We start from the raw sequence: 16,452 nt of genomic DNA, 5'->3' as shown, positions 1-16,452 counted from the left end.
ATCATAGTTCTGATCACCTTTTGAAAAGATAAATAATACTTCTATAAATACTTCTATAAATATATAGTGACATCCTTAAATAAAATGCATTATTCAAGAAATATCAACATTTTAAGGTAAGTTAATGAAGTTATGTTCAAACAGTGTAATAATCAAACTATTATCTGTATACAGGACTGAAGAAAATACCTTGCTAAGTGCTGCACCATTTTTGTGATTCCTCTTGAGAATGAGTTAGCTAAGACGAAGGTGCTCTGCCAGCTTTATTTAAAGATCCATGCTTTAAAATGACTAATTTTATAGCATGTATTTCCTGTTTATGTGCCTGTCAGTTTTAAACATCCTTTTACATGCGAATGCATGATGACAGTTCTATATTCTGTGCAATTTCTTCACTAGAGTTTTTCATCAATTGGAATAATCCCTCAACAGATATTTATAGAGTTTTTACTGTTATTTTGACAAATCAGACATTGTTATTAAAATTATAAAAGAAAGCATTTCTAATGCTTTTTGCATTAGAAGTTCAAAACTTTTTTAAAATTACATATGTTTTCTAGCTCTATTTTAGTAAACCTTTTACTGAAATTGTGTCTTTCTAGTTCCATTTTTTATGAAAAGATCCATCTTTATTGCTCCTTCAGTGATTTCACTGTATGTGACTGTATCAAGCTGTGTGTTCCACTAAGTTAACTCATGAATATCATATGCTTTACCAGTGCTGGATGTGGTTCCCTTTAGAGACAGATCATTTTGCTGTAATTATCAAAACAAACTATGGTTTATTATCTGTAATATTTGTAGTTTGGAAAACTTGTTGCTTGGTTATACTCTCAAGGTGACAAGTTGGGAGGATTTCATCTGTATTGTCCATTTTGGTGAATGCCTAAGCAGTGGCCAAATCATAGAATTGTTTTGGTTGGAATGTACCTTAAAGATCTTCTAGTTCCAACCCCCCAGCATGGGCAGGGACACCTTCCACTAGACCAGGTTGCTCAAAGCCCCATTAAACCTCTCCTTGAACACTTCCAAGGATGGGGCATCCACAACCTCTCTGGACAGCCTGTTTCAGTGGTTCACCAGCCTTACAGTAGAGTTTCTACCTAGATCTAAATCTCCCCTCTTTCAGTTTAAAGATATTACCCCTTGTCTTATCACTACATGAAGAGAGGACTCTGTGATTTCTAAAGAAAACAGTAAATTTACCTCATCCGTAGGTAGCCACCAGCGTGCCTGCAGCAAATGTGGATAGTGCCTTCCCAAATCTTCGTTCGCGAAGCCTAGCCATGAGGTAGCACTTTGTATTCTGATACCAAACCTGTAGACTAGTAACAGATTGAGAAAACAAAATACAGTATTTCCATAATCTTGAACAAAAAAAAAAGAATTGGGAATTGGCAGGTGACATAGAAAGTCAGTGAAAGGACAGAGACACTCACCTGTGTCTAATGAAGGAGGTGACATTTCAGTAAATGGAAGGTACTTAAATATATGCTGTGTGTTGGCAGTCTCCCAAAACTGCTGGTGGAAGTGTGTCTGGGGAAAGCAGCAGCGTATTGAAGAAACTGCTGCTTTGAACTGTGTTATGAGAGTGGGAGCAGGGACTGGCTACAAGCTAGTGTGAATCTTCTATTGCTTGAGAGTGACATGTGACACACAGGACAGTTTTTCTGCTACTGTCACCCAGGCTGTGACCTTTCAAATGAACTATCAAAAAGTCCTGATTCATCTTGCCTAATCTGAGGCATTTAACTTTAGATGCCCGTGTTAGAAGCAGAGGCAGTCTAACCTATGTCTGCATTATAGTATATGTAGGCTATGCTGGTTTCGCAAGGATGGGACTAGTCCGTGGCTTTGTAGAGTGTCTTCTGTTGCTTATAAAAAGTGCTCAGGGCAAGCAGACATATCAGTAAGATGCTTAAAATGTTGTGGTACAAACGTGGCCTAAGAGTCACTGGTTCATGGTAAGATACTATGAAATTGTTACTGTTAATATCCTAATGAGGTCCTTGTCAGACTCAGCTACCTAATAGATTGCTTCATGATGTGATATTTTTGTATATTCGTCAGAGACAGACTCCTGTGTCACAGTTTATTTTTCCTGTTGGATCTCAGTCCTTCAGTTCTTCTGAACTCCATAAGCACTTTTCTCTATTAGATAACACTTAGGACATTTCCTTATTAAAGTTAACCAAAATATTGAGTTTTATTCTGTTATTCATTTTCTATATTAGTTATTTCTGAAAAGACTAAAAAGTACTTAAGCTAATAACCATGTCATCACATATAAAACTGCCACGTGATGCTATATAGTGTAAGAACAGTGGCAGAAAATTCAGTATGTGCAGCAGGGCAGATCTGACTACAGTCCAGAAACACTGCATTTATTATACAAGTAGGTGTTTGTTGAACAAACAGCAAGACACATAGCAAAACAAAATCAGACATGCAGAAATGTCTATTCTGTATGTGCACGTGGCTATATTTTATATAGAACAGGAAAATTTGAAACCCTCTCATTCATATAACGCATTACAAGACCATGAAATTCTGCAGTAGTTTCTAGTTGGCTAGAACATTAAAACTAAGCAAGTTAGGTGCACGTGCAGTTGCAAATGCCTATGCAAAGCATGTTTTTTTGCAATAAGGCGAGTAGCAGATAATTATGCACTTCCCAATACTTGTGTATACAGACATCAGACCTGAGGTCCTTGCAAATTTTGAGATTTTTCAGCCTGAGTAACTAATACTAGGGTGGCTTTCGGATACTTTTATGCCTTCCTGATCCTGGTTAGCACAGCTAGCATGAGGCCTTGCATAAAGCCTTTGGGTGCACTCCCTCCCTTAGTGGGAGTCAGTATTTTAAAATGTATGTTACAAGTTTGAGAAAATAGTTAGGACATTGTGGCTTTAACATTATTAAACATATTAGTAGAATCAGGATTTTTCTGTGGCTGCTGTTTAACAGATGATAGAAACTAAGGATTATTGTAGTTCTCCATCTGGGTCTCCTTGTAGTACATGTTCATATGGGAGTATACTTTCCATATTTTCTCCATAACTTTTAAATACACTCTTGTAAAATACATCCCTCTAATGAAACAAACAAACAAACCAACAACCAAAAACAAACCAAGCCCCAACTCCTACACCAAATGCCGTATATTGGGCAATTTCTTTTCCTTCTAAAAAATCCTGTACATGCTTTTTAACTGAGACTATTTCTTTCAAAAGAAGCGTGAAGCCCATGTATTAATTCACTAAAGATTCATTAATCCAAGAAAGCCCACCTTGCCATTATATCCCCAAAACATACATAAGCAATGTGCTGACAAATTGTTCTAAACTCCACTGCACTTTTTTAAAAATTGTAACTAATGAAAGACTTCTCTTCAGATTCCTATAGAAAGCTCAGATTTGTGTGAACAAGCACACAGCAGTTCCCTGGCCTGATGAGTGTTTTCTTGCCCTAGTTCTGGCATCCCTTGACAGTACTTGTCACTGTTTTCTTGCACTGTTTTAATCTGTGGCTGTTGCCAAAGCTGGATGGAGAACGCTAATGGTAATTGTCAGAAATGAGTTGGTGACTGCATCATCCCCTTATTCTCTGTACATGCCATCTTTAACCATTCACTGTCTTGCGGTGCACAAAATTAATTTTCTTGTAGTGAAGAGCTCGAAAGCAGCTTGCTTCGTCTGCTCTTCTGGCTCCACAAGCAGACGCTTGGGCTGCAGACCTGCATTTCATGATTGCTGGTATGGCCGCCTTTTATCACGGATTGATCAAAAGAGCCTAGAAATGGACAGATAAGGGATTTTATTGAACCACTAGACAGGAAAATAGGTGAATTGGATTAATTCCAACACTACTTCTTGAAAGCCTGAGAATTGTCCACATGTCAGCTGCTCTTGGGGCCAAATGATAGTTTTTATTGCCTAAATTTGACTGAGATCCGTCTATATTACCCAGAGGTAGGAGCAACTAACACCAGTTAATACCCATGCATTCCTAATGAATGTACATAAAGCTAAAGAGTACTTGTCAACCTTGACAGGGTAAATAGAGAACTTTCCTATTAAAGGCTACTTTGGCTGAGATCAAAAGGTGTTTCTTTTGTCTCTATCTCAGTAACATCTGTAAGATATGCTACTGATATGCTTGGATATTCCATTTTCAGTCTTCTGCAACTGCAGCATGTGCCTTTGCTGTGGCTGCCAAGATTCTAAGGAGAGGGGACAGGATTTGGAATGGAAATCTGGGATATGTTCTGTGGATCCTGGGCAAGGAGGCAGGGATACCCAAATCATTGTTATCTGGTTAGCCTTACATTTCTATCTGAAACAGTCCTTAACTGGGGATTTTATGTCTTGTGTACAAGGGTTACAAGGAAGAATAGCTCAGTAACCCACATGCTGGCCACAGTTTGTGCTTAGAGTTATGTGTATGTGAGCTGGACATAAAAATTTTGGTCTGTCATTTGGACCCGCACAAAGTTATCTTTACTCTTGGTGACAGCTCCAAGTGGTTTCTTGAGGAATGGGAAGAAAAAAAAGGAAAAAAAAAAAAAGAAAAAGTAAATCTTTAGACTAGGGAAAATGTGTTTTCAAATATCCATTTTAATAAATATTTTCTTAATACCTAATTGATCCCAAGATTAGGCAGATAATGTATAAGCAAGCTAACATGCAAATTTAGGCATATAACAGTGTAGCCAGATTTTACATGGGCATAAACAGCAACTGGAGAAACCCCTGGCTCCTCCCATTGTCAGGGAGACAGTTTTTCTAAGCATCATACAAGTGAAAATTGTACTGTCTTTCCCATAACTCCAAATTCATGGAAATGGTAATATCTCTGCCCTCCTCCAGGGGAAGCTGCATTCTGCACCGTGCAGCCTTATATATATATATATGGTTTTTAAAAGGGCAGCTGCAAACTAACATTGAGTCTGACTTTATGTCAGTTTCCACTGGGATCGTACTTTAAACTTCAACATCCTTTTAGTAGACTGTGTTTACACGGACATAAACAAGAGAAGAATTTGCCCAGGATGTATCACACTATATGCATATAATCAGCTTGTCAATATTCAACTCCTATACATGTAACAAAGTCGAGGTCAGAAAGGTTCCTGTGTCTGTTCTTGTTCTGAGGAGTGCAGGAGAGTAAGGCATCAGAGTGGGCACAGAAAAGCATCAACCTGCACAGATTTGGGAGTCTGGCATTTATACATATTATCTTTAAATGGAACTCTGGCTTGAGGATTATGAAAACCATACTGTCTAGATGCTGGTCATGCATGTTCAAATAATCGCAATCTCCATGTTTCTAAAATAGACTCTGATTCATTCTCCCATTTTTGCACCAGTTGTAATGCTTCACTTTGCTTCCCTGGCTAGTTAGTGAAAAGAGGAACACATTGCAAGTCAGTATTTCAAATATTCAAGATTTAGCTGAGCTGAATTATTTTCTGATTGGATCTAATTTAGTGTATACTATTTGAAGACTTTTCTTTGGGAAAGTGAAGTTGCCACCATTTGGCATCTACAAGAATAATTGTTTCACACTCTTCAGCTTTAAGCTGGAAAAAGGCAAAAGAGTTGTGCAGCTGAGCTAGGAAAGATATTTCTCTTGGCTAGTCTCTACTTCCCCTTAAAGCAGAAACTCTTAGAGGGAATCAGAGCAATTATCCGTTTCTTGCAGATCTAGAAATATAGATGAGAGCCTTCAGCCTGTGCACATTTTACGGGATAGACAACATGCAAATGCAGAAAAGTTTAAGGTGATGGTAATTTAGTTTCTTCAGATGGAGTTTGATTTGGGGATGTGGGGAAGGAGTATTTCAGCTTGTTTGGATGCATTTTGTTGGAAAATTAGAGTATTAAATTAAGTTACTTTAAAATACAGTGTGCTATTGCTGATGTCGGAGTTTTTTTAAACCTATAGAAACTGAGGTCAGTCAAAGTCAGCAGTACTTCTGAAATTTTCGAAGTCTGTCTTGTGTGTACTGAGAATTGAAACACAGTAACAATAAAATAATCTCGTCATTAGGACAGTGTACTTATTTTTTCAAATTGTTTTGAAACATTAATAAAAATTTTTAATTTACACTTTTACATTTATACTAAAGATCATCTGTAGGTGATAGAGTTCTGGTTTGAAAGCATACAGGATATCACATATAATTCCAATTTAATAATCATTTTAGTGGCTCTGAATGGCTACACATGGATAGTTCTCCTCTTCTGTGGGGTTCACCCGTACACTGATATTTTGTTCTGCAGTGTAAAGGAAAGGAAGTATTCTCATCACCAAATGTTGTTACATGCCTACATTGGGAGGTTCCTTGTGTGATTCATGGAGAGAAAACTCCCACACAGAACAATTCAAAATTCAGAACAGAGCTCAATTTATTCAGTCTGAATTGCTATCTAAAGGAGCTTCTCTCTTTCTCTCTTAACTATATAAATAGTACATAGACACTCCTCATTTATACTGTTAAAGTTACAAGCTGTGGTTTACCTGACTGCAGGCAGTCTGAGCACTAGCTGGCATTGTCTTGTGAGGGAAAAGATGCAGATGGATTAGGGTTTTCTGATACACAGATAGGACAATACTTCTGGAAAACTAGTTTGGTCATAAGCCATACAGTCCTTGAGCTTTCTGTAGGTCTTGTAGGTCATCGTGATGGTAATTTTTTATAAGTACTGTAGCTCATTAGAAACTGGACTGAAACTTGGAATGTTACTGGCCATCAAATAGTTTCAAAAATCAGTAATTTGTGGGTGTCATTGACATCAGGCAAATAGGTATTGTTGCCCTAAAACTTCATACCCTATTACTCACATTTCAAATTCATGAAGCTTTATATAATGTTTGTTCTTGAAATACATTCAAACTGGGGAAAAGTTTAAATTTCTGGTTTAATTCTTGTTCCTGTAGTATTTGAAATGCACATGTCAATGAAGAACCTAAGAATACAGTGCTGTATACATGAATCAGCTATTACCTTTCATACAGCTTTGTATGGGCAGGATTTTCAGAGGGAAAAAGACAGATTATCTTGAACAGAAGTAGCATATTTTGATGTAGGAAATACAATGTAGGGGGGGTGGGTGTCAGTAACCTTTGATCTTTTTGCTTATCCAGTTCACAGGTTTTTGCATTTCAAACTTTCAGCATTTGTATGTCTGTTCATTACTGCTTTACTGTGGAAAAGGTAAGGTACCTTGGGCAAGTTCAGTTGTTCCAAAGCATTCTCACTGCCTCTAAGACTTAAAAGTGCAATTTGCCGTAAAGCACTAGGTAGGAACATAGAACTTGAAATCCATTACTCTGTACTGATGAGGTTTATCCTGAAGAACCTTTATGTACACTGACTGTGGCTTGAAAAATGATATCACAAAATCAGAGTGTTTTTTTCATTCAGGTATAGTATTATATTCAGTGTAGCAAGAAATGGTTTTGCATGACAGTACACATGTAAATGTCAATGCATATGTCATTTACAGTGTATCTGGATGTTCTGTGAGATTCACAATGATCATGTTGGAGAAAACTGTCTCTGTTACACTAAATAAAATGTGCTTAGTAAAAATTGCTAGCAATTTTTTTCTAGACCTATAATGACATGGTAAGAATACAAAACAAAACTACCAGAAACAAACCATTTTTCAAGCAGTAATATCTACAGGACAAGTGATCTAAATTGCTGAAACAGGGAGAGTTCATCACTGCACTGCAAAAGGACTTGAAATATAACCTAAAGGCAAGTGAAATACTGATTCCAAGCTTTGAAATAACAGCAACAAATTTACCTACAGACAGAAGATGCATGGAAGCAATAAACGAATTATACAAGTCTTACACACGCAATCTGATTATTCTGACCAAAGTGTTAATTGGATCCTAACTGCCAGATCTGATATCTGTAGTCTTGTAGTGGGAACCTTTCAAAGTGATGAACTATAATTCACTGAGCTGCTTGAAGCACTTGTAATTTACTGCATGTCATGCTATGAAGAGCCTGACCTAATGGACTTTACATTACCTGTAACGTTGGAAACCTTTCAATGAAACTAGTTGGTAAAAAGTAATAGTGGAAGTCTATTCAGAAAGAGGGAACAAAACTACATTTTAAACGCTGTTTTATATCCATATAAAAAGTTGGTCATTAAACAAAAGATGAGCAACTCAAGTCAAATATTTAAACTGAAATATTTCTCAGTAGTGAGGTGTCTGGTAAATTTTAAATTAAGTAGAAATGATTAATATGAAAAGAGAACCTGAGATAGTTCTAAATGGTGTGGAATATGTTGTGCTTCAGATGGTCATGCATGAAATTTCCTTTCCTGAATATAATATGTTATAAAATGTGGTTTGAGATAACCATTGTTCCCTACTGCATCTTAAATCAATATTAAGAAATATTGAGGGAACATTTATCTATAAAAATATATTGCAGTTACTGAATGCTAACTAGAGTCCAAATTTAGCTGCCCTATGCAGAAGGCTGATATCTGGTGGAAAGTAAAGACTTTCCTTTCCTGTAGATGATGTCGGAAGGCAGCCATAATAAGATAGGTTCAGTCTGCAACCACTGAAACAAAAGCAGTGCTATGAAAGAGGTCACGTTTGGGCAAATTCTTATTCTGGTAAAGAGTTGGAGGAGCAGTGGAAGGTTATTTAGCCCATCTGTAGTATTTCTGCCCCATCTTCACCTAACAATGTGCTTTAAATTGTGTTAGAAAAACTACCCCTAGTTACCACCTTGCCCTGCAAAGAGCTGGGCTTTCTCCTGTGCTCCCAGGAGGCAGCGCTGCCCCGCGGCAGCTCATCTCTGCCGCTTTGCTTCCTGGCTACTCTGCTGCAGGGGCCAGTAGGGACCCAAAACTTAGCAAGAAATTCCCTTTTAGAGTACATCAGAGCATATGCACCAAAGTGTATAGCTGATACCTGCCCATCTCTGCATCAAAAAGCTAAACTTATTTTTCTGTGATTCTGATGTGTATAGTCAATATGTGTCAAAAGTTATTCCGTAGTACACTAAAATTTGGAGGAAATACTTGAGAAGAAATAGAAATGTACATTTATTAGTAGTCAAGGCTACATAATTCTTGAAGAAACATTTGCCAAGATATTGCATTTTAGTGGAAGTATGAAGAATTTTACTAAAAGCATTAAGGAAGTTCACTGCTTGCTTTTGATGCACTTAGCCTTTACATTTTTAATTTTCTAAAAATTTTGATTGTTCAAGATATATGATCTGAAAAATCTGTGGCACAGGATTTGGTGTTGTAGGTATTTATTTGAACTGTTTAAAAAGGCAAATATCATACATAAATGTGCAATGCAGCTGTCTTACATACAATCAGGGATTGCATGATGAGCTCTCAGGGTTTCATTCTACACTTATTTTTTATTTTTCTCTCTCAGCCAAAATAATGACTTCCACGGTGTGTGAGTGTATTGTTTGGAATATTACAGTTCTGTGGCCGTGGTGCTTTCTCTTGGTGTTGTTTATCCTAATAGCACTGCATGTTAAACAGCATATGAGCTGGCAGACCTGAACAAATCTTTGATCTGTACTTATTAGCTAGGGTATTCACACAAAGTAATTGCTAAGCCTTTGGTACAAAGCTCTCAGTAAATCTACCTCAGTTTTCCCTTTTCTTCCTGCCTGCTTCCATTGAAGTTGACCTCTGTCAGTTAGAGAGCCTCATCAGCGACTCCAAGTGCAGTGAGAGCATCTTAATGATCTGAAATTCTTCTGAGAAGTTGGTGATGTTTTCTCATCAGGATCCAATTTAGAGTGCTTTGTTCCATTCTTGAACTTTGGAGCCAAAGAAAAGCAAGTCAGTTTCTAGCCTTCTCCATGGTGAGCCAGAAAGCCAAAGTAGTGTACACTCCTGCAGGAGATTTTTGAAGAGTATAACTCTTTTTCAAGAAGCACTTAAAAATAACTAGTGACTACCATGTTCTCCAGTGATACATGTCTTCTCTGTGGGGCCCTGAAACACTGAGCATTTCGTTAGGCAGAAAGAATATTTAAAGTCCTTAAGATATAATTAGCTACATTAAGCCAAGCCAAATATTTTATAATTTAGCAGTGATATGACTGACTGAAATAATCAGTATGTCCGATGAATATAATAAATGTTGGGGATAGGCACTTTTTTATACATTTGTGCTTCAGTAGATTCAGTGTTAATAATTGTAATATTTCAATAGTAGAGTTCAATGTGAAGCGCAAAGAGCTGAGAGACTGTAATAGCTGAGGTGCTGCTGTTCATTTTATGTGCAGATGTTTATGGTGAGACTGTTTCATAAATGCTTATTACTGTTAGCCCTTCTAAGTGTAATTTTCAGAAGAAAAAAATTCTGCAATTCAACCACCATTCCTCTCTATTCACCACACTTGTCAATCAGCTAGTTGCTGTATCTACAGGAATGGAGGTGTTATATTCTTGCAATTATCATGTCATATACTTGAAAATGTAAATGAATGTGTGTGTAAAATTAAATTTATGGGTTGTCAGTGAAGAATAAGAACCAGGAGAGCAATTACTTCTCTGCTTTCATCTTTTGAGCTCTGATACATCAAGCAGAAAACCATGCAGCTAAATGTTGGAATTAGCATTGTGCAGGTCCTGGAATGAATGGGCTAGTGTCTTTTGCTGCCTTTTCTGGCTCTTTGTTTTGGAGAGCAGTGAAATTAAGATGATTATCATCCATCAATCTATGAGAGAGCCTATGAAAGCATGAAAGGAGCTTCCTTCTCATATTTATTTTTGCTTTCTTAGAGAGTTGTCTTTTATCAGGACAGCTCCCCTTTTGTTGAAATTAATATTATTTAGGCTAATTTTGTGAGCTCCATCAAAATCACAATTGTTCTGGTTTTGTATCTGTAGCATTAAAGGAATACTAAATTTTATATGGGAGTGTTTAATATAAAAATAAAAATATAAATAGGTCTAACTGTTGTCACAGGAGTAGAAAATTATTATCTTAACAATGTAAAACTGGACAGCATGCTTTATACAGAATACAGCTGAGTCATAATTATGATAAAAGTTGTTGCATTTAAGATATGCAATAACAGGAGTATACCTGTGTTGTTTAAATGGAACAAAGCAATCAGTGAAACGCCAGAAATATCCTGATTGTACGTGTGTATTGATTAGGATCTAGGTTGTACAACTTTCAATAAAATTAAGCACTCCGACAGCAAGCCTGTATTGATGTTGACATTATTCTGCTATTATCATCTGTTAAGCATTAACATTTTATGGATAAAGTTTTGGAAAATGTTAAGAATAAAGGCAAGATATTCAGTAACTTCTTTTCAATGATTTTAGAAGTCTAATGAACAATGGTGCAGATTTGTTTGAATATGAATGTGCAGTGGGATGGAGTTTGACCTTCAGCTGTGATTTCAGTTCATCAGGATTAGTCAAGCTAGGCGATCAAGACTGCTAATGCATAATGATTTATAAAATGAAAAATGTGTAGTGACCATGCAAATGTTTCAGCTAATCAAAGAGGGGAACTTTAGCTTTGAGAAGAAAGAAAAACAAGGGCATGTCAAGGCCTAAACCATAGATGTATGTAAAATAATCTGAGCAGCTTGATTAGCCAAAGTGAGATTAGAAGTTGCATTATTGGCCTTTAAACATATGGTGTAGCATATTATATATCACCTATAATCTCTGTTACAGCAGGAGTACAGAGAGCTTGTCTTCTACTAACTGTAAATAGAAATTACTTTAATCTTTTCTGAAATGTTTACATGTAATTGGAGAAGTGTCCAATAACAAACAAACAAAAAAAGCTGTTAGGATAAAGTTCAATAAACTATGATTACACAACAAAACACACTCTGTTATATTAAATTAATTAAAATGTAGATAGATTAATAATAATAAATTAAATTCTGCTGTAAACACAGAAAACAGGAGTCCTGATACAAAATGGATGCATCTTCATTACTTTGTTATTCTTCGTGTTGCATGTGTCTTAGGGTTTCTCTGTTAATAAATATTAGTACTTTGTATCCTAATTATATTTTCAGAAGCATGTAACCTGATCTAAACTGTATAAAATTGGGCAGTACCTATTGTCAGTGTGTGGGGATCATTATGTATTCTTGTTCACTAGTTATGAACAGCTTACAAATACCACTCAGTTTATTCTCAGCTCTTTCAATACCATAGAACCAGAAGGATTCAAAAGGTTATTATTATGGTAGACACTCTACACATATACCAAAGTGGGAAGAGAAGGAATGCAGTAATTTCTTCTTTTAATATAATTATTTCCTGCTGAAGAGCCTGATCCTGCACTGCGTGTGGTTTCACACATACATTATTTTTGAAAGAAAGATCCTACAGAAGATTCTCCATTAAATGTTTAATTACACATCTTTCAATAAACCAGAGTGACTTGTCTTACTGAACAGTTTCTTTTTCAGATCTGTCACTTAGAATATGATGTGACTTTGGATTAAATTCGTAAAGGCTGTGACTTGTTTCCTCGGTTTGTAACAAAGAAAAAAATTCCTACCTACCTTGAACTGTCTCTGAATATGACTGTATGATTTTCTGACTCTCCTCAAAAGCACTGAAAACTAAGGGAAGGCTTTGCATGTAATTTTCGTTATCAATACCTAACTTTCAAAATAAAAGGAACTTGGAATAAAAATAATGTGTCTTCACTGGTTGTATTTTTTTTAATCAAAGTCAGATTGGTCAACATTTCTTGAAAATATCTGTGCAGTTTTTCAAGGCTTCTAAAAAATGCAACAGCTTAATGCAGGTGCAGGCTACCTATGCTGCCATCTATTTATGCTGTTAGGAATATGATTTTTGTAAGCAACATGCAAAAATATAAATTTGTATGATTCCTGTTAACAATTAGTTCATAGGAACAATAAATGAGTGTTTACCTGGAAAGCATTTTTAGAGGTAAAGCTGAATTTTTATTGTACAACAAAAGAGTGGTGTTAAATACAAAATTTTAGTCTCCACTATTTCTCTGTTAAATTTATCTGGGAGAAATCCAGATTTCTTAATCTTCAAAGAAGTTCTGTCGTCATTTTTGCAGCTATGTTGTTGTATCTAATTTCCGATATCAACGTTTTCATTCTGAGTCATGTATTAAAAAAGCAGTTTACAGTCATTCTCACCTGAAATGCTTTTTAGATGTGTTAAAAATTTGTTTGTTTACATATCTGTAATTTTATTTAATGGGATCCAAAGAAATGGAGGACAGCCTGCATCAAAAATGTGAGAAACTCTTCCAAACACGATGGGCCTTCCATCTGGGTCCATCACGGAGCCAAGAGATTATGTGATTTTCAGAGGCTGACCCATCCATTGTGCTTTGTAGGGCTGCTGTAGCAGTCATCTTTATGGCAGAGTTGGGAGTTCACTTTCTTTGAGAATGCCTTGTAACAAATGGGTTGCAGTCATAAATCACATTCACTTTGTCACTTTAGTTTTTCATGAGAGCTTTGACCAAGAATTTTTTGACAGTTTGTGGCCCACTCAAAGGAAGGAGCATATCTTTTCACTGGGTTGCTCTACCTGAACTAATTTCCAATACATTGAGAGATTTATATGAAAAAGAGTCAGAGATTGCCTCTCTACTACATTTTTGTAAAATCAGATTGGAAATCTTCAAAACTGCAGACATTAAACAAAGGAAATATACCTAGTGCACATAATTGACCATAAAATAGCAGGTTTGGGATAATCTTCCAAACCAGATAGCACAGTAGCACTGTGCCAGTAAGAAGTAAAGTACAGTCTGGTGTATCACTGAAGGCTGTGAAATGTACCAATTTATATTATCCAGTGACAATTAGAGAAATATCTTTGCTTAATATGTTTTACTGATGTGAAATTCATGCAGTTTTCAAAATGTCTTGTCCTTTATCTGTTGGAAAGAATATATGTATCAGATATGATACACACATATGGATCATCAGATAAAATTCTTTTAAAGGCAATATTATCTACATAAATCTGTATTTTTACTAATGATCTTGGCTGCCAGGTTTTTTCATTCTTCTGTCTGTCATCCTGAAAAGCAAGTTTATTAGGTTCTCTACTTTAGCTTATTCACCTTAAAAGTGACTGTTGAAAATTACAAGAAAAACAAATTTTGAGAGAAAAGCTGTTAGAGTGTGCTGCAAAGCAGGCATCTCCAAGAATAAGAGCACGTACAGTCAGGGCGATTCAGAGCAGATACTACAAAAGCTAGCAAAAATATGCCTGATGAAGGGGAATCTGTATTTCAGACTGAGGAATAGAGGACTCTTGTGGCAGCACGAGTCTTGCTAAGCATCTTACTGGCTAGATTCTTTAGCACAGACTATGAACAAATCAGAGCCACTTACAGAGTTAAGTTGATTTCCACTCTCTTTAGATCAAAACTTTTACTTGTGTGTTTGAAAATACACAAGCCAGGAAAGACAGAGAGAATGTAAAGGTAAGAGAAGTGGTGTACAACACCCTCACATTTTGTTATATTTTGTAGTAGTAAGCATGTAAGTGTTAGAAAAATTCTTGCAGGGTTTAAAGGTTAAAGGTAATGGTTTAATTGAGAAAGTGTCTCTCTACCTTCTCATATCTGTGTGACGTGATAGTTGAGTAGCATCTCTGAGGTGAAATTGTTACAAGAAGGCAAGTTCAGGTCTCACATAAACAAAGGAAATTTTGATCACTTCAGAGGGAATTGAGTGCTGACTCCAGTTAATGAATTTTACTCTTTGCTCTTGCATCCCAAAGTTGTAAAAACCTGTTTGTCTTGCCTGTGGGACTAACTAAAAATAAAACATTATTGTATAGAGAAGTGGTGTTTCCAATGCTACAAAACTTCTAGGTATCATAAAGTGTAATAACCAGCATTAACCATCAGAAAGTTAGGTGTTTATTCAAGTGAATCTGCACTCAATGGAGAGAGGTGAACCAAGAGTGGGGTTAGCTCCATGCTAAAATAGATGCCTGAACTAAATCAGATAAACCTGGCTCAGGATTTCTTTATTCTGTTGACTACGGAAGGAGTACAGTGATAGCTGAGCTTAAATTCCTTCCCACAAGTGTCTGATTCTGAGTGGAAATCTGGTTTGTCTTCTCCACTTGTATTTTAGAATAAGACCTTCAGAATTTTATTCTTAAAATTCACTTGTTGTTTGCTAAAGTTTATCAGACTTTTTAGTAATGACTGGTACGTTTACTTTGTCTCTTCATTAATCAGTGTTTTAAAACCATCGTTTATGCCGTAATGAATCATGTGGAAAGTGGTATTCTGTGTAATATTAGATGAAGTAATTTCTTTTAAAAGTAAACTTCAGCAGATTTGTATTTCTTTTTTCTTCTAAGTGTTACATTTATACAAAGTCTTTCAGGGTAGATTCAAGTAGTAGAAACATTAGAAGAGTTTTTCCTCTTAAGATTGGCTCATGTTTTAATTTATTAATAATAATATTATTGTTGCTGATTTACAGAAGACTGGAATGTCTCACAACACCTCACAAAGCAGTATTTATATTCCAACTTGCTATTATATACAGGAAAAACATTTGAATTTTCCTAGACAAGCAAGTGGCTGGCTGCTTTTTCACGAGTGGAAAACCTGGCTTGCTGACAGCTGTTGGACTGTGTCCTGGTTAGCTGGAGCGATGGTCTCACACTGTGTGTCTGCCACAGCCGCTCGACACACACTTTGGGCTCTTCCACAGGGCTTTTCTCTTACATACAGAACCACACATACTTACTGTGTCTTTCCAGCTCTCACATGTATTCCGGAGAACATGTGTGTATGTGGAGGTTTATGCATATGCAGAAACTTGATCTCAAGTGTGTAACAAGTGGAAAATAAAGCCATGTCCAAAACAGCACCTACACAAAAATGCATTCTTGAGTTTAGGGGACAAGCTAATAATCTCATGCCAAGGCTTCCCAAGTTTCAGTGTTCGGTTAGGAGTGACTGAGAACCCAGTTCTCTCTGCAGAGACTTGGTGACTGAGGTGGCAGCCTTTGCTCTGTACTCCAATATGTTCATGACATTTTTATTCCTGTCTAAGTCAGACCTCCTTAAAAGACTAGCTGAGCAAGAAGGTTTTTCTTCTACTGAAGAGTTGTATTATGCAAAAATTCTTTTAGGCTAAGTGTCTTTATTGTGGAAAACATTTACTGCTTTAAGATACTTATTTTGTTGTCTGTTTTAATCATATCCTTTGAAACAGTCTCAATAGATTTTTCTATTTGTAATATTATGACATCTGATAAGATGATTGATTATGAAGTGTTGAGAGCTCTGCCATGTGATCATTTATTTTTAAATACACATTTGTACTAGCCAATGCTTAAATTTCTTGCAGGAATACATGAGAGATGAAAAGCATAAAGCTTGAGTCTGATCGAATCTGATGCTTCTGGAAATAGAGT

The 16,452-nt window shown here is 36.3% G+C and overlaps 1 protein-coding gene across 9 annotated transcripts in view; it reads left to right on the top strand.

Annotated features, from left to right (window-relative positions):
• FOXP2 (forkhead box P2) overlaps window positions 1-16,452 on the top strand; it is a 407,653-nt gene that overhangs the window by 330,489 nt on the left and 60,712 nt on the right. The window lies entirely within an intron of this gene.

Source organism: Chiroxiphia lanceolata, chromosome 5, assembly GCF_009829145.1.
Source record: "Chiroxiphia lanceolata isolate bChiLan1 chromosome 5, bChiLan1.pri, whole genome shotgun sequence".
In the NCBI taxonomy this organism is placed as follows: Eukaryota; Metazoa; Chordata; class Aves; order Passeriformes; family Pipridae; genus Chiroxiphia; species Chiroxiphia lanceolata.
This window is presented reverse-complemented; position numbering and strand designations above follow the sequence as displayed.